Here is a 23,555-nt window from a genome sequence, read left to right as displayed (position 1 = left end):
TCGTTTGGTTGCGCGGCTGATAATCGCGAAAAGCGTGCATTAACTCGCGACGGTGCATTACCTGAGATCTGTGAGCTGCGCTTCCATTGAGCTTAGAAAAAGTTGAAGAAAGAGCAGAGATCAAGTGTAGCTTTTCGCTGTAGATATATGTAGTTTGGATTACCGCCGTAACTTCTGTGCGGCTGTAAATACGGAGACGTAGCGTAAAAAAAAAAAAAAAAATACGCCCACGGTCCCTGGTTGCGGTGTTGCACGACTTCCAGAATAGCCGAACTCACGAAAAACACAGAACAAGGGGCTTTTATTTTCTGGAATCGGTTTTGGGCGCTTCGAACTAAATAATAATGCGTCAAGATGAGACTGAACAAGCCTGAACTCGTTGTTGTGCACAAACGTACTGCACAAGATTTCGGGAGACACCACGTTAACGGCGAAAAGCAAAAACGCCCGTGTGTACGAGATTTCGGCGCACGATAAAGATCCCCAGGTGGTCAAAATTAATCCGGAGCCCTCCACTACGGCGCGCCTCATCGCCTGCGTTGCGTCGGCGCGTTAAACCCCACAATCAATCAATCAATCACCACGTTAACTAGTATGAACGCTACCAGTATTTCGGCTATTCACCAGTTCGCCGAAATGCCACCTTTGATTGACACTGACGGCATCACTATACAGTCAGAGAGTACGTCTTATCAAGAAGACGAATTTCCGTGGCCGCTAGATGAAAAGGCACCCTGTGCATTCCGTCCAGCGCTATGCCTCGAGAAATGCGCAGTAGATGTTTTATCTGCTTGCGAGGAACAACACGTGAGTACGGCTTTAGCGCACGATCGTTCGAACACTTCGGAAGTGTTAGCAACGTACTTGAAATGGCGACAGGAGAAGAAACGACCAGTTTCAAGGGGTTCTTTTTGGTGGGAGCTGCTCTGCACTTTGGTCCCAGGTGCGTAAATTTGGGCGGATCTTAATCTCATTTCCAACCGGCGATTTCATTTAGCGATGTGTTCATTTCTTGGTGTGGCTGGTCCCTTGGGTAACGATGGCTCAGCCGGGTGGTACGGCCTTTCGTTCTCTATCAAGGGGTCGTCGCGTCATGGACGGTGTCGAGGCGACGACCTGAGGCGTCCTCTTCTGCGCCCATCCCAGCCCATCACTTGTCCCGTTCTACACGCTGTTCTCCGGGCACGTTTCCAGAAGCACGTGGAGGAGTAGGCGGAGAAGGAGGAGGAATATTTAAAAAATAATAATAAACGTGAACCAAAAGCATAGCCAGGGAAATGGAGTTGCGGATATTTAAAGTGCGGCTCACTATGGACGCCTGACACGCGTATATAACGAGTTGAGTGTGCCCTTGGCAGCTGATCGCTCGGAGACCGTAGAAAGTCACCGACTACTGCCGCGCGCCGACGTTTGCCTCTAGTCCTTCAAGGTTGGCGGTAGGCAAACGCGTACCACTTCACTGTCGGCGATGACTGCGGGTAGCCGGGTCGTTGCTTTCCCGGCGTATGTCGTCCGTCAGGGCATACAATTACTAGCCGAAACACGCGTCGAAGCCTGCCCGCAATCTTCTTGCCAGGGTGACGCCTTCCTTCCATCATACCGGTACTGTTCTGTCGAGAAGAAGAGCACGAAAACTGTGAGCGGGATCACAGGCAGGTGGGCACGATAGACCCGAGAAAAACGCCTCGTTATGAGTGAGGGATATTGTTCTCATCGCGGAATCTAAATGGGTTGATTTGATTGTAGGGTTTAACGCGCCGACGCAACGCAGGCGATGAGGCGCGCCGTAGCGGAGGGCTTCGGATTAATTTTGACCGCCTGGGGATCTTTAACGTGCTAAATGGGCGTGTGTATGGACAAGTAGGCAGAGGGGAAGCGAAGTATACGCGTCCGACGAATTTTCCCCAGCTAGGGATGTGAAAACCTAACCTCTGAAAGCGTGGAGGGCGGTCATAATTTGAAAAAAAAAAAGGGGGGGGGGAAGATGAACGGATCGATACATGAGGAAACTATGCGTTGGCATACCTTCCTAAGGGAAACGAACTTACCAATATAATCTGTTTATATCTTAGCAGCTGCGCTGAGAGTCCTTTATACCTCCGACCCCGCCCTCGGCGATGCCAAGTGCACCCCACACAACTTTCGCTGCCCTACACACTAAACTTTTTACACCCTTTTTGGCCGAAAAGGGTGTAATAAGTGGAAAAAGGGTGTTGGGAGGCCATACTGCGAACGCCTATGGACGTATACAAACAGGCCGGTATACCTTAACCGGGGCCACATTTCATGTCGGCTCCCTGGGAGATTACCCCCCTCCCACTCCCCACCATTTTCTTTTCGCCAAAACTGTAGCCCAATAATGGCTAATCATGGAGGCAATTTGACGGATTCGTCAGAGGCGGCCAGCTAGGAACAACAAAGGCAAAAATCACGCCTGCGGGCTGCATTTAACACCCCGCCGAGGGACCGCCACAGAAGTATCCTTCGGATGTCTGAAATCATGCCTGGTTCTCTCTAGCGTAAAACAACGTTCACTTGCTGGCGCACACGCCATGAACCGCATATCATCGCTTGTCCCATTTCACAGCGAAAATCGGCTCAATACATATCTGCAGCTTGGGGGCTTCCGCCCCACGAAAATACTTTTTTTCAGAGGCTTCAGCACGAGGTTGCGAGCTTTATTATCGGTCTCAGTGCTTGAATTTTTGACGGAGGCACAATAGAAAAGCGCCCGGAGCACGGCGTTTGGTAATTCCACAACGGCGAGCGAAAATTTGACATCCACCTGAAATGCAGCCGTACGCGGTTACAGAGGGAAGCTATACAGCTTTCTCAGAAACTTCGCAGTGGAAGAAAAATTCGTCCTGGTAACAGGATTTTCCTTCGCAGAAACTTGCTCCCCCTTACGGATTTCCCCATGAACTGTTCGGTTAACAATACAGAATTAATCCGCAGGTACGTCGCATCTTGTAATTCAGGGGCAGCTTTCACGCCAGCACCAAATGTGGTTTTGAAGGGGCTGCTAATCCGGCGGCAGTCGTTTGTAGAATCAGATTATTAGATAGTTTTAGCATAGTGGCTAGCGGACGCCACGCTACCGGCGGCGGGCACCGGAACCCGATTGCGCATGCGCGCGTCACTGGGACGGACGCGCGCGCGCACGGCGAAACGGGCGTGTTTAGCACAAAGTCGCGTGTTCGATTCCTGGCCGAGGAGGTCGTTTGCAGGCAAGATTTCATGCTGATGTCCGACCACCTGGATTTCGTGGTGCTTCGTGTAGATCACTCAGGAAGCACGGATCACCGTAGTGAGCGACGGGGCCCAGTTCCACGACACCGGCGCCCGCCATATACGTGCGCAAGCGCGTGCAATGGCGCCTGCTGATCCTGCTTCTGGGATTTAATTGTAACCACAGCCAGTGAACCAACACGTCGCGATTCATTTATCTCCTAGACGGAACGCAAGAGTGGTCTGCACAGTGGTGCGGTAAACTTGCGGCTGTGCCCTCAGCGGAAAGTTTCCGCAATTACGTGCATGGTCGGGTGCACACTTCCGGTGGGGAAGGTTGGAATGTTTCGGTCCACATCTAATTCGAACTCACTCACAGTATTTGTTCATGAATCCCTGCTACTGAGCCCAAGGACGCGGGTTCGATTCCCGGCCACGGCAGCTTCCTTTCTGATGGAGGCGAGAAGCAAAAACGCCCGCGTTTACGAGATTTCGGCGCACGTTAAAGATCCCCAGTTGGTCAAAATTAATCCGGAGCCCCCCACTACGGCGCGCCTCATCGCCTGCGTTTCGTCGGCGCGTTCAGCTCTACAATCAATCAATCAATCAATCAATCAATCAATCAATCAATCAATCAATCAATCAATCAATCAATCAATCAATCAATCAATAAATCAATCATTCAATCAATCAATCGATCAATCGACCAATCAATCAATCAATCAATCAATCAATCAAACGTTTGATCAATCGAACGATCAATCAATCAATCGATCGATCGATCGATCGATCGGTCGATCGATCAATCGATCAATCAATCAATGAATCAATCAATCGATCGATCGATCAATCAATCAATCAATCAATCAATCAATCAATCAATCAATCAATCAATCAATCAATCAATCAATCAATCAATCAATCAATCAATCAATCAATCGAACGATCGAGCAATCAGTCAATCAATCAATCGAACGATCGAGCAATCAATCAATCGAACGATCGCTCAATCAATCAATCAATCAATCAATCAATCAATCAATCAATCAATCAATCAATCAATCAATCAAATCAGTAGCGAATTATCCAGGAGAGTAAGGGGTTCGATGCTGATCACGGGACGCATGGTAGAAATAGATTGAATAAAAAAAAACGATCCCAACGATGCTTTTGAGTATGAGGGAGATATTCATAAAGTTTGATTGATTGATTGTGGGGTTTAACGCGCCGACGCAACACAGGCGATGAGGCGCGCCGTAGTGGAGGGCTCCGGATTAATTTAGACCACCTGGGGATCTTTAACGTGCGCCGAAATCTCGTACACACGGGCGTTTTTGCTTTTCGCCTCCATCAGAAAAGCGGCCGCCGCTGCCGGGAATCGAACCCGCGACCTCGTGCTCAGCATATTCATAAAGTTTGGTGGAACAAAGGTGGCTTTGGCTGCAGTATACTTCTGTTCAAATTAGTAGACCGTCGCAGAGTTTCTCGAGATTGGAGTATTTCAATTCGGAGAACTATAAGATCTCATTCCAGAAAGAGAACACGGAGTATCTCTTTATGTCGACGTCTGTGGTTGGTGAGCTCAACAATGATATTCGTGGAGAAGTAACTAATACCTTTGAGTTGGAATACTATATATGGTGACCGCCACGCACTGATGTCCGGCGTCCTGTCCAACGCAACAAAAATGAACAAACGCAGCTTGGAGAACTCATATTGTTACGTGGCAGCAAGGCAAAGGAGACGAAGCATGGAAAGCGTGAGCGATGATTTTACACTATTTGCACGATGTCGGCCTCGAGACAGAACCCGCGCAGGCTGCAGGAACGTTGGGCTGCGCGTCCCACCACACAGCTTCTTCACCAGAGGTTGGGCCCACAGCTCTCTTCTTCCTCTTCTTCCACAACCCCCTCGTCGAAAGCGACCGTCCCGGTCGAGGCCTCAGTAAAGTCAAGGTGCGGTGAAGATGCTATAGATGAGAGGAAAAGTGGAGAAGCCCTTGCGCCCACAAATGAGGACGATGGACGTGGTGAGGACCGGCCCCTGAACAGCAATACCCGCCGGCGCCACGAAGGAACGTTCAAAGCCATCGTAAACGCGCCGGAGACCTGGGCAGAGGAAAGTCGTCGGCTTTAGGTCAGGTCGTCTGGTCTCGGTGGGTCATGGGCGGGGGACACGGGGCTAGGGAATGGTCACGTCCATGGCTCACCGGGGCCAGGGCGGGGCGACGCGATCCAACAGCGTTGGAGCGATGAGACCGAGACGGGGTGAGGCTGGAGGCCAGGATGGGGATGAACACCACAACCTCCACCGAAACATGTTACGTGGCAGCAAGGCAAATGAGACGAAGCATGCGATGTATTTACACTATGGCTGCGGCTACACGCACGGCACTTGTAGGTCTGTATACGCACGAAGTTAATAAAGGCATGTTTAGGGCCTAGTTGGTACAGTCTTGAATTCGATAATAACGTGCGCTGCATATTTGGACGGGGGACACGGACAGTGGAAAAGACAAAACCATACGATGGTGCGCAATCGTATGGTTTTGTCTTTTTCACTGTCCGTGTCCCCCGTCCAAATATGCAGCGCACGTTATTATCGCATTTAAGACTGTACGCACGACTTCGTTATTTTACGCAATATAAACATTGTTTTTGCGCACGCTGAGTCGACAGCAATCTAAAAGGCACTACTGTATGTAAGCACGTATGTAAACACTGTATGTAAGCACGTAAGTGAAATAAGTAAAGGGATTGCATAAAAAAGTGAGCCCCGGAATGCAGAGCAGTGCTTTAGGTGACCTGTGCCGAAAGCGGCCTCCCTCCACTCCAGCAAAAAAAAAAGCGGAGAAACATATAAATTTGATTGATTGCTTCACCAAAAGGGGGCCATTGTAAAACAAAAGAATACAATTCAGAAAAAGATGACCATTGTCACAAAAATTAAAGGCCTGGAGGGGCTAGGGTTCGAACACTGAGCTACTGTGCATAAGTCGGAGGCTCCACTTTGCCATCATAAAGGCAAGCGAGCATTGTAACCGATGTCAAAGAACTCGTGGGTAGTGCGTATAGCATGCATGCAGGTAGGATTGTAGAACGTCGTGCGTATAGCATAGTCTTGCACTATTTACACGATGTCGGCCGCGAAACAGAACACGCGCAGGCTGCGCGCCCCACACAGCTGCCTCTTCACCAGAGGTTGTTGATGATGATGATGTCCTCTAATATTTTGGCACGTACCCACAAGGGGGGATTGGCCAGGGCTAAACCGGTTAGAAACGTGGGGACTTCACAATACTTATTTCCGGAAAGAGGCTGTAAAAGGAAACTTACTTGTGAATGAAACCCGAATTACCCATTAATCAGCACCGTTTAGCAATTCAAACGACCTGAGGCAGAAAGAAAATTTTGAATGCAATTATATATATCCCTTCTCGCAAACCCCAGCTTTGATGCGCCAATAGATAATATAAGTGTTATCGATAAAGTCAACCCCAACCGCTCAATCGGCTCCTTCAAAAACAGTTGTCTAGCTGTTGAGAAACGGCGACAGTCGAGGTTGGGCCCACGGCTTCCTGCTTCTTCTCCTTCCTCTTCCCGTGACAATATTGCATCTAGCGATGGGGGTTCACCAACCAAAAGATGGCCCTTAACCCACGCTGTGAACGCAGTCGGAGAGCGAAACTGCCAAACGAGTGCAAGATGCAAAACACGCAATTAGCGATGAAGCGTACGTCTCTGTTAATTATACATTAATGAAACTTGGAAAAACTAGAGTTTTATTTTAGAAGACAAGCATGGGGCTGCCCGTGCCACGCGTGGCTTTTGTGATGATGCTGAAATGGCACAGGGGCGGCGGCTTCACCTTAGTTGTATTAAAAGTGAAACTAATAATTATCCATGATACCGGAACCATGTTTGAGGGTATGTACAACAAGGCCAGGAGAACGGCCAGGGCACGAGCGCTCACAAAACAATACGGCGACAATCCCGAAGCAGTGTTTGTAGATGCACGTAGAACAGTAGAACAGTGGTTGTAGACTATCCCGACAACAACGTCATGGCTGTGGTGGTACAGCGGACCACCCAAAAAAAACCCTGTACTCGGCGACAGTACTCACAAAAAATGCGTCTGCAGAGCAGGCGGTAATCGCTCTATCGATCATCACAACTCGGGCCAAATACATAATCAACTACTCTGAAGCGGCCATACGCAGCTACAGCAAAGGACGGAGTTCACAAGTTTCCGCAAAATTACTCCAACAGCAACTAACACCGAACTACAGGACAATTTAACTAGTTTAGACTCCTGTAGAGGAAATGTTACGGGGCAACGAGCACGCCCACACAGCGCTGCTTGCGAGATCGTCACCCAAGCAGCAAAGTTATATGCTTCAAATATGCCCCAGTGCATTTCACATATATTCAAAGTGCATTTCGTATTTTTGAAGACATTTAAAATACATTAAAATATATATTTGCGAAATTATCCCCCTTATTAAAAATACACTTTTAAAAGTATGCAAGAAATACGGTCATTACAAATGAATTCTAAATACATTTTAAACTCAGTGCTATGATTAATTGCAAGCTGATCACAATTAAAATGAATTTCAAGTACATTTTGTGAACATATAATTAACATGCTGGAAATGCACTATCAGTGCAATAACAATATGAGAAGTTTACTTCAAGTATAATTCAAGTATACTTCAAGTACATTGTTAGTATTGCTAATGCAAAATAAAATGCGTTTCAAATTTAAATGCATTTAATTTGAAATTAATTCGAAATTAATTAATTTGGAAAAAATCTGCATGCATGACGATAATACGGAAAAAAAGAACTTTCGCTACAACATAAATGGCGCTGCTCTCACAAATGTACAGAGACATAAATATCTAGGCTTAACAATAACATCAGATCTAAGGTGGGACGCCCACATTGATACTGTTACTTCTTCTGCCATGCAAAAACTGTTTTTTCTTCGCAGGTCGCTCCATCTGGCACCCACCTCAACAAAACTACTAGCCTACAAAACATTCAATAGGCCGATCCTTGAATATGGAAATACTGTATGGTTTCCTCATGCCGTGACTAACATACAGAAAATAGGAAAGGTACAAAGGAAGGCCATAAGATTCATACATAACAAATTTAAACTGGCTGATTCACCCCCTACCCTTCTAGCTGTTTCTGGGCTTCCCACGCTCGAAACAAAAGCGAAGCAGGCACGTTTAAAATTTCCTTATCAACTCTTACATAATTATTACAAAATAGACGTTTCAAAGTACGTTGAATATTCGCAAACACGAGCTACCCTGCGCAAACATACAAATACTTCATTAAAACCTAAGTGTAACAATGATGCGTTTATACTAATTTTTTCCAGTTGCCATCCACCAATGGAATTTGTTAGCCCCGTTCACCACTAATGCCGAGTCATTGTGCGATTTTTTATCAAGAATTGAAAATGACGTCCCTTAGCGTCTTTGATATGCCGTTGCTTTTCTGTGACATGCAAACCAGCATGCATTTGTACTTGGTGTGGATAGTTGTGCATATAGTGCATAATGTTAAACTACCATTGTTTTTTTTTCATGAAAATTATCTTGTACTTGTAGCACTTTGTGTATGGTGTGCATAATTGCTGTTTGCAAATTTCAAAGTTGCTGATTTTCATTTTTACCTATTATTTACTTATTTAGCTATTTACGATCCTTAAAGTGTTAAATGTTCTTTGTAACTGTATATTGTAGTGTCCACCTGCTATGGTCTCTGTGGAGACTGGCAGTATTGTAAATAAATGAATAAATTTCACTGGCATCAACTTATTGTACTACAAATACATTACCAATATAATAAAAGTGTTTTCCGAGAAATGCATCGTAAATATATTTTAAATGCACTAAAATGTATCATAAATAATTAGTTGCTTCATAGTTGCTGCTAGAGAGAGAACAAACTTGTTCGGAAGGTTCAGCCGCAGGTGCAGCTTCGTGAAGGCCGATCATCAGTTTTCATTTTCGGCACTAACTGCACTAAAATTCACGTCATGAATTCACATCACGAATAGTTGTACCATTTATCATTCACATGCTTATTTCAGCTGTCTTTGCCAATGTTTAAAGCCACCTGCCTTTTCTCAAGTACCACTGTAACTGCTTTTGTTGCCTCGCTCAAGTAAAACAAACCAGCATGAGCAGCACAGAACAGGATATATTAATTTTACACCGGGGTCGTAATCCTGAGAATTTCAATTGCTCAAGCAGGCAACACCAAGGCAGTATAAAGCAAGGCAAAGCACGGATTTCTGCAGACTTTGCAGAAACCTTACCACCACCAGAAGTACATGACATGTAGCCGTTTTCTACATCCATACTCTTCCCTTGTATTGTATCCATACTTGTATCCATACTGTGTATTGACAGCAGACGGAATTCGGAATTGTTAACAACTACACGGCCAACGCTAATTGCAGCAAGCAAGTGAAACTCGGCCTGGTGATAGAGTCGTCTTAGCATTCGCGAGAAAGTTGGCTTTACCGCAAAGCGTATTCTCTACTCGTCTACAGCGGCGGACACGACTGTGCCATTGGGAATATCGGCACGCGCCTTCGCTGTAAGACAAGCCTCAACAAATACAAGTTAGCTGGGAATTACTGCAGTGCCAATCTACCTATCCAAAACAGAGTCCCAAAAATAACGATATCGGCAAGCAGTTGTACGCGTTCCGCGTGCTGCGTGTTCAAAGATGACTAAGAGTGTAGTTTTCACCTGCGCATGCATCTCGCGTGGAACCGGCGCCTTCCCCCTGGCGTGGTGGCGGTGGTCCTCTGGCGACTCCCGGCGGCATTTCGAACGCAGTGCAGACGCGGTCCCCCATGGACAGGAATCTCCGTCACGTGCGTCTTTACACTGGGCCGCCCCTTGGGCGACTTCCGATGGCATGTGGCACGCTCTGCGGAAGCGGTCTTCTGTGGCCAAACCTCCGTCACCGACGCCTTCTGGGGCAGGATCCAGACGATGGGCAACCAACGCGCATCTTTCCACCACCAAGGCTTTCCTTTCTTTGCACGTGCCTTCACGCCACCTCATCGCTCTACCTACCTGCGCCACCACTGCGCACGTGCCGCGCATTCGTCTTCATCGCCTTCGCTTCTCTCTTCCGAAATCTTTCGGCTAGACGATGCAGCGTCCAGTATGTTCACCGTGAGGCCCATGGCATTAACTTGAGTATTCGAATGTGTCTCACGGGGAATGCAATCTACCATGTGTATGTCATAAACATTGCAGGGAAGACAGCAATGCGTTTGCTACTTGCTACGATGCATGAAATTATTCTCGCGCTCTATCTAAGAAATAACAAAATCATTATATGTTGGTGTTACTGGTTGCGGTGTCAAATGAAGCAGTCATACCGACGATGCTGTCGCAGTTCATTGAAACTGCAGCGTGCTAGCAAGAGCAGGGCCCGTGACCGTTTGATTGGCCCTCACACACATCGGCCCCCAACTTGTCACGTTTACCACGGGGACACGGTACAAATCTTTCAGAAGTATGAGCCGTAGGGTAGTTTGTTGTTCTCTGGAAAAGTCAGGGTAAGGCGAAGGTAGGGTCTGTCTCTGAAGGCGATAATGCTGGGTTATCTCCATGAACGTGACCAGCGGGTGACTGTCCTCGTGCAGCTCCATAGCACGGGAGGTAAAAGCGCAGGCTTGTTGGTGGGCGTATTCGTTGCCCTCCAAGGAAGCGTGAGCGGGTGTCCGGATGAGCTGAATGGAAACGTTTGGGGAGTAGTGTTTTAGCACATGCAGTGCAGGTCGGGACACCCAACGCGACTGGTAATTCCGGCAGGATTGTTGGGAATTGGTGACTACCTTCCGAACCCCTGGTTGAGTGAGAGCCAAGGTGATGGCTGCCTCCTCGGCTGCCGTCATTTCTTGGGTCTTGAGTGAAATACACGCAAGGACGTTGGTTCTGGAGGTAGCCGCGATGATGGCGTATTTCTGCCCTCGATGTTGCGAGACGTCTGTGTAGATAACTGCATGATCCCCACCGAGGGTGGTGTTGAGCGCTTGAGCCCGTGCTTGTCGGCTACTGTCGTCCTGTGAGGGGTTCATATTTCTAAGCAAAGGGAGCATATTTAGTTTTAGTCGCCAAGTGTCCAGGAGTACATCAAGCGGAGTGACATTCTGTGCTGCCCAGCCAATGTGGTGAAGCATGCGGCGACCCACCGCAGTTCTGAGTCGGAGCTTCTGGTTAGAAAGATGGCCTTCTATCAGCTCTTCCACCGTGTTGTGGAGCGCCGTGGTAAGCAGCCTCTGTGGACGCACTCATGGGAAGGCCAATGGCCTGCTCAACCGCCTTTCTAATCATTATATAAAGCATCTCTATGTCCTCCTTGCCGAGAAGAGGGGGTTGACGTAAGTGATTCTCGAGAGGACAAAAGCTTTAAATAATCGAAAGGTTTCGGATTCCTTGAGGCCTCGCTTCTTGGTGGCAACTCGCCTGATGATTTCTACGATTTGATTAATGCTGTGTTTGAGGTGCAGTAAGGATACGTCACTCTTGGTGTTGGCCTGGAGATGTAGGCTCAGGATCATTATGCTGGGGCTTGGAGTGATGGCCTTGCCACCAAGGAGTATTTGAATTTGTTCCTTGATTTGGCGTGATGGCGGACAATAAGGAGCTGTGATTTTTTACGAGAACACTAGAGGTCACAGGCTTTAGCACATTGGCGTACTAGAAGTGAGATGCCATGTATTGGTGTGAGCTTCCTTTAATTTTTGTAACTCTTAGCACATGCGCAAGGCGCGCTCAGGGCCGCTAGACGGGCCCTGGGCGGACCGCACAGCGCCGCGAGAGGTCCGTGACGCTTTCACGTGGCAGTCAGCGAGAATACAGGGGGTAAACCTGTAGATGTGCTTGGTGAGTACACCACCTGTCTCCCCCGTCTTCGCGTGGGCCCGTAGCTAAATCGGTAAGATAACGGGCTCTCGCTTTGTTAGTCTATTAGTTCCAGGTTCAATTCCCGGCGGTGCCACTAAATTCTTTTATTTGTTCGCTGGAGTTTTGTGTTGACACCAACGGTCAACACCCCCCTTTTTTCTCCCCTCGCTGTTCTAAATTCTCATCCGTATGATTGCTCCGCCTGCGTGCCCATCCCTTCCCTACGTCTCTTCCACCACCACTCCAGTCGCCTCTTCGTCATCTCTATGGCCTTGAAATTGAGGTTCCCCCTCGCCCCAAATCCCAAAGCCTCCGCCAGCGTCGTTTCCCACTCACCCCGTGGTGGCCGTATCTCTGTGCAGCTCCTGACAATATGGTCTATAGTTTCCCGATCACTGCCGCAGCATGCACACGTTTCATCCTGCTGCCTGTAGCTACCCGTGCATGCCCGGGTTCTCAGGAACCCTGCCCGTGCCTCGAAGAGCAAAGTACTGCCTCTCGTATTGTCATAGAATCCCTCCTTCCCGTTTCTCTGCCCTATAAGTCTCCAGGGTTTTTTTCGCTTGCATTCTCTGTGCCCACTTCGTCGTCTCTGCTGCCTTTACCTGCTTTTTAACTGTTGTGTAAACCCCGCTTTCCCCTACCGACTTTCCGTACCGCTTGGTCAGCTGTCTGGTCCTCCGTCTCCACCGCGTGTCCACGCTCCCTCGCGGCCCATTTTTCGTCCTCCATGTTACGAAGTCGCTCCTCAATCTTGCTCTGCGCCTCCCTCGCCTCGAAAGACGACCAGCCCATATCCCCTTGTACCGCTTCATTTGTAGTTTTGCTGTGGGCGCCAGGTCACTATCAAGTGACGCCAGCGCCACCTTTTTGCGTATTAACATTGTTACAAACTAACTTCTTCTTTTATTGGAATATTTAGTATAATTTACTAATGGTAAAGATGATTTTTTTAAATTTTTATTACACGTAATGTTTTTAGTAATAACAGTAACACGACACGGTAATATTTATGCGAAACTTGCGGCTTGCGTTTCTGAACATGTCTGCTACGAGGTTGTCGTCTGCGTTGGTGTTGCGTTCGTGATCGCTGCGCTGTTCCAATTCTTATTCCTTTAGGCGCCTAATTAGACTGTTTCGTGAGCTGTCTACCAAGCGTCCGCGAATTGGAACGCAGCCTTAGTGCGCGAAAAATCGTCGCATGGGTTCGTTCTTCGTTTGCGATTTGGGTCTTTGAAGGTTTGACGATAGATTGGATGCACTTTCAGTGAAGGAGGCTGGGGGTATTGTAAGCGAAGGTTTTGACGCAGTTTTGATGTCAGAAAGCTTTCTAGGAAGGGATGGTAAAGTTGTTTTTCGACTGTCACGTTCCAAATTTAAAATATTTGCACTGCTGTAATTTGTCACCTTCGCCCCTATGTGCGTTCTGCAACGAACCAGAAGCGATCGAACACTTTTCTTTTCTCTACTGCCAACGATTCTCCGTACGACGGAGGTACTTAGAAGGCACCTTCAAAGACCCAAATCGCAAACGAAGAACGAACCCATGCGATAATTTCTCGCCCAATTTCATGTACATGCAATTCGTTAAGCCTCCCTTTGTTCCACTAATTTTATCGTTTAGGGCCGAAGGTATTGGGATTCTGCTAAGGGATCTTTGCCGCGCTGTACACTCATTCATTCTGGAATTAGGTCGTCTCCTGTGCTAGCTACCATGTGGCCCTGCTGGATTACCCTTTCAAATCTACGCGTGATTTTGCTCACTGCCTCGACTGCATCACATTCTCTTTCCGTTGTACTTGCTTTCTACTTTTCTTGCGACTGTTTTTTCTCTTTTTATACTCTCCTCACTTATGTTTCCATAGGCGCCTGCTTTTAATGCATTTCTATATATAAATTTATATTTTCCTTCTCTCTGAAAACATAGTTTCTTTCGGTAAGCACCACTCTCCTGTCCAATTCTCCTGAGCGGGTAAGAGCCATTTGTATGGCATCACCACCACCTCCTCTTGATTAATCCGTGGCGCCCATAAAGAAGACTATGTTGACGATGACCGCCACGGTCGCTTGAATGGCCAAGGACGGCATAATTCTTGGGTAATTCGGGATTTTATCACAGTGCAATTCATTTCATTTCGCGGCCAATTTTCTTCTCTGGAGAATAAATTAAATTATACCTATAAGCTCCAATCTGAGCACAGCCAACGCTTTCGCCCTGGCCAATTCCTCCTCGTGGATACGTGCTAAACACATCGGGGACATCGCCATCATGCAATGCTGCTGTCTCTTGTCGACAAAGACGGTGCCAACAGCTATTAAGGCGAGAGCCTCAAGTGCCGCGTGGTGCATAAAACCGGCGTCGTTGTTGTCGGGCACACAAAACGGCCGCCACGTAAACAAAAACACACATTTGAGTTGGTATGGGAACTGAAGTGGATCCCTAGAGAAGGCAAGCCTGGCCGGGGGCGGCAGAAAGTTAGATGGGCAGTTGATATCAAGAAGTTTGCGGGGATAAATTGGTCGCAGTTCTTACAGGACCGGAACAATTTTAATGGAAAAGGCATTTGCCCTGCATTGATGATGATGATGATGATGATGATGATGGGAATTAAATTCGGGTCTCCAGAGTAGGAACCGAGTGTGTTACCACCGCGCTACCAGTAGCACGTTGCCAATAGCGGAACAAGAGTCCGCCTAGTGCGTGTGACGCTGACGCCATATCGCGTGACATGTGAACGTGACAACGCATGAGTAGAACAGGTGCGCGATTCGGGGAAAGCAGTGGCATGGGGTGTCGCCAGTCTGCCTGTTCACTCCAAAAGACGAAGAAGTCAAAGCGAAGAAAGTGACGCGAACATGACGTAACAGTAAAGAAGTCTTCGATAAGTGTCTTTTGGGGAAGCCGTAATGCTTTCGTCTTCACAGCACGTAAGAAGACGGAAGTGCCTCCAGGACTACAACGATTATTACTTACAGGTCAGTTAGCCTACGCTCTTTTGCGTTCAAGTTGTTGCCAAAAATTCAACTACCCCTTTGTCGAAACGACAACTATGGGTGAACGCGAGGCTTTCCAAAATCAAGTCCAACAGCAAACGAAACAACCCAGTTTCTTATCGGGACGGTTTATTGCACTGCGATTGAGCTCTTTAGAGCTATACCGATGCGGGCATTCCATGGCTGTCTAATTTTGCACGTCCACGCACCCCTCTCGAAATCCAAACTGCTGCGGCTGTGTCGGAATGGCGCAACCGGATAGACGTCGGCTTCACAACGCGAGAGACCCAGGTTCAATTCCGACCACGGGAAGCGCTTCTTGCTTCACCGCGATCATGGTCATCATCGTCAGAGAAAGTTGGCTTTCCTGCAGTGCGTTTTGTGGAGCGCGCGAACGTCATCAGTGAGACATAGAAAGCTTCGCTTTAAAATAATATTCAACCACATATGACACCCCAGGTGTCGAACAATCGAGCCAACAGGCTAGATTTAGGAAAGGCTATGCACTCATCAATGGTGCACTTAATGCCATCAATACGGTAAGGCAGAAATCCGCAGAGTATAATAAACCCTTTTACATGACATTTATTTATATTACGACAAAACGTTTGATTCAGCAGGCACCGCCGCAGTGATGGAAGCCTTGAGAGAGCAGAAATTAGAGGATACGTACATAGGGCTCTTGTAGGACAACTCTTGATAAGAGAGTGAAAAGTTTCCTTTCAGGAAGGGCGTCAGGCAAAGGGACATTATACCTCTCCAAAATTGTTTACAGCGTGTCTCGAGGGCGTATTTAGGAAGCTTGCTTAGTGGAAGTTAGGTTCACGAGTATAGGGAGAATATTCGAGCAACATGATATTTGCAGACCCCATTGTCCTGTTCAGCAGTCTAGAGAACACCTGCAAACAATACTTCAGGAAGTGTACTCAGAGAGCTCAAGCGTATACGGATAAAGATAAATACGAAGGAATCGTAAGTTGATGTGAAACAGACATGCAGGAAGCGCCCTCCTTAGCCTGTAGGATTGAAATACGAGCAGAGGTGGATGAATGCAACTGTCTCGTAATGTGCCCATCTAAACTAGGAGGAGGAAATGAAGCGTATAATTACTATGGGCTGGGCTGCATGGGGCAAGCACTCTCAAGGAATGCGACTCTGTGGTTGAAAAGACCTATGCGCACTGCCGGTGATTAATTGTGGGGCAGAAACTTGACCCCTTCTAAACTACTTGAAAGAAGGCTTAGATCAGCCCAACGAGCCGTGGAATGAAGGCAGACAGGAGTAACGCTTAGGGATAGGAAAAGAGCACCCTGGATTAGGGAACAAACTCGGGAGGAAGACATATCGCAGCTCAAATGAAGAGGGGGGAAAATGGACTTGAGGCCGGTGTGTAAAGCGGTGAACAGAAGTGTGGAAGGCAATCAGCTCGAATGAAAGATGAAGTCAGATAATTTGGGGAGAAAGACTGAATTCGGTCATCGACGCATATATACGAGCGGCTTGAAATGCAGGACGAAGACCGCTCCTATAGGAGAGGCCTTCGTCTTGCAGTGAACATACAAATTCTGCTGCTGCTGATGATGATGACGGAAATATTTCAAATTATTGTTTATACGCTTGTTCTCACAATGCACATGAACATACATATAATATCATTCCTCATCACAACTACGTAAGGTCAAGAAACAATGATTACTCAGTGTCATCTATTTATTGAAGAGATGTGCCGGACCGACCGACCGACCGACCGACCGACCGACCGACTGACTGACTGACTGACTGACTAACTGACTGACTGAATGACTTGCCCAAACGAAACTGGTGTGAAATTTTCGGAGTACATTCCTATCACGCCGTAGGGGCTCACTAAGGCTGAAATTACAGCCTCAAGGCAGTAAAATGGGCTAAATTGTGTTCCCACAATTCCCTGACTAACGCAGGCCCGTTCAGAAATCGAACTGGTCTTTGCTGATACAAGCAGCCCATCAAATGTTTTAAAAGTAGTTTTAGGGTTTCGCCCTGGCAACGCCTATACGTCAAACCTGGATTTGTGGGTACATTAGGCGTTTTTACGGCTTCATGATTATGTGTTAGACCCGTAGATACACGCGGGCAACTTATATATACATCGAGTGTGCCATATGAATTCACCATGTCACCAAGATGTCTGCGATTTAAACCGCCCAATCACTGGCTTCAATTAAGTACTTTCTACGGGCCTGTAGGAGTTCAGCTGATTCATTGATGTAATGGTTTGGTTCACTTGAACATTCTGTGGACGATGCTTACTGTGACGCCGCTACTGCTTATGTCGTGTTTGTGAACTCCCGCTTGTTTCCGCTACGTGTGCATCGCACGCGTGAGTGCTGCCGCGTAAACAAGTTCATTGGCACGGCTTCAGAAACTATTGGATCGACTCCAATCACCAGAGCGCAAATGGCAACACACATGATATGTGGAAAGAGGACGAAATTATCACCCCAGTAGTACTGACATGGGCTGGTTACTTACACAGGTACTCTAACACACGGGCGTTTTCGCTTTTCGCCTCCATCAGAAAAGCGGCCGCCGCGGCCCGAAATCGAACCCGTGTCCTTGGGCTATGAAACACTTTTCAGAGAATGCCAATCTACCACGCGGGAACTTTGCTGTGCACGAGTGTGCCGTCACGACTTAATTGCGCCATGTCCCTATCATGTGTATTTTCTTTAATACCTCTTTTTCTTCTCTCCGAAAAATCAATAAACCGAACCAAACCGTCGTGCACTGCAGGGAATTGCAATAAGGAGTTAAATTTCAAAAATGGCGCGCTCTTCTTGCTCGACCATATCTGCCGTATTTTCTCGATCTTTGTGCAGTGGTACAGGCTAAAGGTCTCGCAAGTGCAACTGTATACGTCACGTCTTGAACGGGCGTGAAATTTTGTAGCGAACACGACTTAGAACTCGAAGTTTAAATTTTGGGGGTTTTACGCACCGTAGCTGCACCTGGGCTATGAGGTGCGCCGTAGTGGGGAGCTCAGGATTAACTTGGACCTCCTGGGTACCTTTAACGTGCGCCGAAATCTCGACAAACGGGCGCTTGGACAACTAGGAATTCCGTCCCAAGCCACGAATGGAGCTCGTGCGCCATGATGCAGCCTCGTTTATTATATGCATTTCAGTGCGTGCAAGCATCTACACCGATGGCCGAAGTCATAACATGCAGCCTGGAACGCATATAGGCCACGAGATCAGAATCTATGCATATATCAGTTACTCAGTCCTTCTGCCAGCATGCAGGTTTACGACGCTCTGTTTGGTTTGTATCGAAAATGACGACAGTGCGCCCATGGAACGCTGCCGGCGCGGCGCGCCTGTCGATGTGGCGAGTTTGCTACGCGCAGCTGCTATGACCGGCGGCCTTGGCAATCACGCCGACAAAGCAGCGCCTTATGGTGCGCGGTTCTTTTGCATGAGTCGTGCAGACATTCCGTGAGCTTATGGCGGCAGTGAATGAATGAATGAATTTATTGTAATCAAGGAAAGGAAAGACCACCAGCAGGCGTAGTTTGTCTCACCTAAGGGTGGACACCGGAACGCCTGCTGGTGTGGGGGGTGTGGGGAATGGGGAAAACAGTTGTACAGGGAAGGGAGGATAGTGCAGCAGTGCAGCCTTTTTAGCATCCTGCTGTGTTGATTGACTATAACGCCGGCCCACTGCGAGGCAACCTTTATCCCTCTGCAGCTTCCAATTATCCACTGACAACAACAAAAGAGGGCACGTGTGAACTGCGATGCTCGTGGCATTAAAAGTAAGGCGCGTAAAAAATGAACATGCACATTACGGGTTACTGGTTTGCAGGGATAGAGTAACGGCAACGCCTGCTTTACAGTGCGAAGGAGTACCCTCTTGCTTGGTAACTATCATTTTATAGCATCATTATTGTCGTTTTTTGTGAACAGTTCGCGAAATATTCACGTTCTTATTATATTTATGCGGTCGTTTTCATTTGTAAATGCATCATGTAAAGCGTAAGGTGCAATGAGGGGAGGCACATCCCACAAAGGGGGATTTCCCGAGGATTGATAATTAAAACAGGGAATCAAATAAGTAGCATCAACCAACCAATCAAATTAGTGCTTAATTAGTTAATGAATAATGCTCAATTAATCAACTGATTCATTGAATGGTTAGGTAACTAATCAATCAATCAATCAATCAATCAATCAATCAATCAAATACATTCAATCGCTCGAAAATAATAAATTTTAATGAAGCAACAATTTTAATTAATCATGGCTTCGCCTGATGTGGAAATTCCTACCACGACTCCGCAGTCACCGCACAAATCAAATTTTATCGCATAAGTTACCATAGAATTCACAGAATTTCCACAAATTATCATAGCTTTTTTTACGCTTTTAGTTTGCTGTAATTTCTTTTTCATTACTATTGTTGTGTTCCGGTTCGTGTTTGTAGCGATCTCGCGTTTGCATGTAATGCGTGGACATTGTATGTGCACTGAGAATCAATATGTTCCGTGTTTTTTTGTCTTTGTGCGTGTGGGATTGTTTGCGTGGCTAGTGTGGGCTTTGGGTGGCATATTATTCCGCTTCTTGACGCTTTAAATGGAATAACCGGCTCAGTTTGAGGCAATCTTTCTAGTTTTTTTTGCACTTAACATACAACAAACCACAACAGGCGCACCCGACGTCCCGCTCTTGACAGCACGCCAAAATTACTCATCCTACCTCGCCTCGGTATTTTTTACGCATGCAATGCATTTAGCCGAGAAAACCCATTTACAGATTTTGTGTGTGCGTGTGGACATTTTTGGCACAGATGTTATGGACATTATATATTCGCTGTCAGTATTGGAGTTCTAACCCACGCTCCACTGTTCCCGCAACGGGGGATCGAGTCGCAATCACAGTCGGTGGTTTGACGCCACTTTTGCATAAAAATTGTATGTGCTAGCTGTTAGTAAACACAGTAGGCAGAACAAGAGTTCATCAATGTTTGTAGGGTTTGTCTCACTAGGAACAGCCCTTTTCCGCTGATTGGGCCGAAAAGCAAAAGAGGCCTCTGATAAATTGCTTTGGAAGTGCATCTGGTGTCCAGAAATCTGCCCCAGGCAGGTACTGCGCGAGCGGAACATGTCGATTTGTTTCATGGCGTTTTCTTGTGGCGGATAACAGTGGCGTGTTTCATGCAGCTGCAGAGATGCCCCCGTGGTCAAGCGTTAACAACTGCCAGAGCAGCGAACGGCCTGTCACACGCGTTCTCGAGACTGCAGGCTGCTGCTTACACTGATTTCGTGCCTTGGAGAAAACGCGCGTTCGCCTAATTACCAGGCTTTTCGATTGCTTGCTAGCTTAACTGCGTGTCTTCCGCGTCGGTGGTGGAAGCGGCAGCCTACTGCTCGCCCGTTTTCTTGCCTTCTATAGCTTACTGCTCGCATGCATACCGGCTCGCTCGCTCGGGCGGACGGTTCTTTTACACATTCACGCCTTCGACAGTTTTCTCGGGGAAAGGCAACTGACCATATTTTTTGCTTTTGGAACCAGAGGATTGAGACATGGATTAATGAGCAGCATTAGGATTGCGAACCGTGATTATACCACGGGCTTCAAGAATGCAGTGGTTCGGAATATATGTGTAAGGTTAAACATCTCCTATACGAGCTCTTAGGAATGCGGAGTATGACACTTCGCGTGGTACATTGTGCGTAATACTTTTAAGGGCTACTGTTACGACGCGTTATGTTGCAAAAAAAAGTGCGTTTATTTTGCTAAATAAACAGGTTGCCGTTAAAGTGAAAATTTGGCTACCAATATCGGCGTGCGCCACTATTCCCAAAGCTCCAGCTTTGAAAATAGTGGCGCCTGCGAAAATGTATGGTTTCGGCTACACGTCAACAAGATGTCAAATTTAGTCAGGTGATAATCAGGAAGGATAAATGGCAAGGAAACGTTTATCAACTTATTTATGTACTTTATCTTACGGCTACAGCTTTGAGAGAGCTGGCATCAGATTGACATGCGTGTGCCAAGAGCCAAAACACCCGTCGAGTGACTACCGCCATCCTTTTTAATACGGAATACAATTCGAGAAAGTTGGGTTGACGTGGCGTCAGAGGCCCCTCCTGGAGGCACACTGCTTTCTCCTGAAGTTCCGAGAGGACTGAATGTAAATCGCCGAGATTATGAGGCCGCAAAGTTCCGCTGAGATACATGTTTAGTGATGCCATTTCGGTTCGAGAAGGAGTTTGCTATGTGTTGGCGCTTTTACATGTAGCTGTTTTACTGGGAGGTTTACTTTGCCCGCCCACATCGATTGCGACTAAACGACGTTTTTTTGGTGTCGATGTCGCCGAAGTCGTTGCCTAGTCGTCGGTTGTGTAGCCGCCAGGACATTGGCTAGAAGAAAACAGCCACCCTTGAGGCGAGTGAAGCGGTAGTTGCGCATTCTTGATGCGAGCAACAGACTCTGGAGCTGGGGGAATGCCTCTTGAGAAGGTGAACAGGTCCAGATCAGCGCCACGGCGAGCGCCATCCGCGATTAGAGGAAATGAAGAGATGTTTATTTTCACGATTTAATTTTCTTTATTTCTTGGTTCCAATTAAACGTTTCTACAACAACAGCCACTGCCTATGCGATGTCTTCATTTGCGTCCAACTTCACTAGTTCCTTCTCCTTCTTAAACACTTCACGTGATTTATAGGGAAAGCAGGTTGTGGACGCCGCAGTGTGGGCACCACGGCTAATGCTATTCCGCCGGCCTGCGCTGACGGCCAGTGAGGCACTGCAGTATGTCAGACACCGATTCATCAGATTTTACAGTTATCGCGCCTTGAGTGCTATTTCGTGTGGAGATGCAGCAACTTTGCCGTCAGCAAAGGTTTCTCGTTTCGGCAGGTTGTCTGTCTGGTTCTTACGGATGAATTCAACATGACGACGGTCACCTTGTATTTCTGCTCGATTATATTTTTTCAGGAGCTTTACGGTTAGAAATAAAAAAAAAATCCTTTAGCTGGTTTGTATGGTTTAATAACAGAGCATACGACGGTAAACTTACAGCAGTGTTCATTTTACGTACTCCCTTCTAGAGGAATAGCTTCAGTGCGTGCCTGTCTGCGGGATGTACCTTGCTTCCTTGGAGGGGGAGGGAGATGGGGGGAAGGGTTGAGATGACTTCTACTATCTATAGGGCCTAAATTGTTAGATGGTTCTGTGTGGATAGTCGTCTGACGATCCCCTCCCAGACTTAGCAGGTACCGGTACTCCACGCTTTGCAGAGAGGGCTGGAGTGATGGGCGTCGGCAGGAGAGTGCAAAAGAGGCACTTCCCCCCTCCCCCTCCCTGTTTTCTCTCTCTCCCCCACGACGCAACAACGGGCTTGCCCCCCTCAAAACAAAAACCTGCCGACGCTCATTTCAGGAGTCCATCGACATTTGCTTGACCAGAGCACCAACCTCAACTGTTTGGGGTTCCTTTCCTTTACATTCCAACTTCTCATCGCGGTTAATGTGGCATCTTCAATATTGGGGTCATCACTCGCTGCCACCAAGGTCTTCGAGGGGCGAAGGTTCCGTAGTGTACTGGAAACGGCATGAGCCAACAAACTGGAGATGAGCATCCTAGCCTCAAAAGCAGTGCGACCGATGAAGGCTAGTAGTAAAAGCTCGAGTGAGATACGTAGTACGGCGTGAAAAGCTGGTTAACATTTATACAACAGACGTAGCAGCACCTTAAGCTTGATTTTTTTTAGCTGACGGAAGTTTTTGTGGCATATCGGGGTGGTAATGGTATCGGGAAATAATACATTTCTGCACCTTGCAGGATGGTCATGTAGAGCATACAACGGAGAAGGGTGCGAACTTGTGTGAAGGCCCAGGCGTGGCCTTTCCTACAGTCATTGGCTATTCTCGCCGAAGCTGGTCGCACGCAAAAAGGTACGAAATGTGGACGATCTGCTCCTGAGTGCCGCTAGTCTCGTATTGATATGTGCAAACCTAGCTCACAGAAACCTGCGCGTTGACAAGATTTATCATTCCTAGCAGAATTAATTTAGTGTTCTGTTATCGTGGACCAGATCACTGCAAGTTTTTTTTTTGTTGCCCTAATTTTTTTGTTGCTGACTAATTTATTTTTAGTACTCATGTGTGGATGTGCCCACTAGAAAATACAGGGATGTGCCACGTCGAGTACACAGACAGCGTTTGCACGCTGCCAACTTACGAGTCGATTGTGTTGCAACAAAGCTTTGAAGCATTATTGTTTCACACGAATAGACAGTTGATATTTGTAGAGAAGCATCCGAAGGGGAACATGCTGGTCTTCATATATATTCATTCCCGCAGAACTGTTGACCTAACCGATTTGTGTTCACTATATA

General features: G+C 47.3%; 1 long non-coding RNA gene across 1 annotated transcript in view; it reads left to right on the top strand.

Annotated features, from left to right (window-relative positions):
• Nucleotides 1–786: 786 nt before the first annotated feature.
• Nucleotides 787–23,555, top strand: part of LOC144171748 (uncharacterized) — a 48,534-nt gene continuing 25,765 nt past the window's right edge. The window contains exons 1-2 of the long non-coding RNA XR_013322966.1: nucleotides 787–943; nucleotides 23,000–23,112. This is a non-coding gene — a long non-coding RNA (uncharacterized LOC144171748). The remainder of the gene's footprint in view (nucleotides 944–22,999; nucleotides 23,113–23,555) is intronic.

Source organism: Haemaphysalis longicornis, unplaced genomic scaffold (genome assembly GCF_048455015.1).
Source record: "Haemaphysalis longicornis isolate Haplotype H1 unplaced genomic scaffold, Haemaphysalis longicornis Haplotype H1 scaffold_1, whole genome shotgun sequence".
Classification (NCBI taxonomy): Eukaryota; Metazoa; Arthropoda; class Arachnida; order Ixodida; family Ixodidae; genus Haemaphysalis; species Haemaphysalis longicornis.
This window is presented reverse-complemented; position numbering and strand designations above follow the sequence as displayed.